Raw genomic sequence first — 536 nt, forward strand, 5'->3', positions numbered from 1 at the left:
GAGCCGCCCGCTCGGCCCCACCACAGTGCCACACGAGAGGACACTGGACCACCCCCACCCTGGGGAGACCAGGCCTGCTGCCCAGGAGTATGGAGCAGTGGTCAGGATGCAACTGTCCTCTTAACACACTGTGGGTGAGGCCTGGGCAAAGCAGCCTGGGGGTGTGTGGCTCCTTCGCTGTAAACCCCTCCTCCACCCTCTGCACCCGGGTCGCATGTTAACACAGGCACTTCAAGAGTCTGAAGCCACAAAGGATACAAGTGGGAAGTGGCAAGATAGTTCTCCAGGGCCGTTAAAATGAACGTTTGGTACAAGACTGGGGTTTGTGTTTATACTCCGGACAAGACAAAGCACAGAGTGAGGGCCCCTGGACGGTCCAGAGCTTCTCACTCCCAGCTTCTAAGACCCCATTTTCAACAGAGTCTGAGATGGAGCCTCACCCTGACCCAAGAAGCCCGAGCTGTCCCAGCGGCGCGGGGTGAAGGAGGGGAGGCAGGGGTCACACAGGCAGGAAGCGGCGGGCGGGGTGTTGGGTA

At 59.7% G+C, this 536-nt stretch overlaps 1 protein-coding gene across 2 annotated transcripts in view; it reads right to left on the reverse strand.

The window, feature by feature from the left end:
• Positions 1-11: 11 nt before the first annotated feature.
• TMCO3 (transmembrane and coiled-coil domains 3) overlaps positions 12-536 on the reverse strand; it is an 18,479-nt gene continuing 17,954 nt past the window's right edge. For both annotated transcript variants that reach the window (XM_010831440.1, XM_010831439.1), the window contains exon 12: positions 12-536. The gene's annotated coding sequence lies outside the window, so the exon portion shown is untranslated.

The sequence above is a fragment of the Bison bison genome, unplaced genomic scaffold (assembly GCF_000754665.1).
Source record: "Bison bison bison isolate TAMUID 2011002044 unplaced genomic scaffold, Bison_UMD1.0 scf7180017864527, whole genome shotgun sequence".
In the NCBI taxonomy this organism is placed as follows: domain Eukaryota; kingdom Metazoa; phylum Chordata; class Mammalia; order Artiodactyla; family Bovidae; genus Bison; species Bison bison.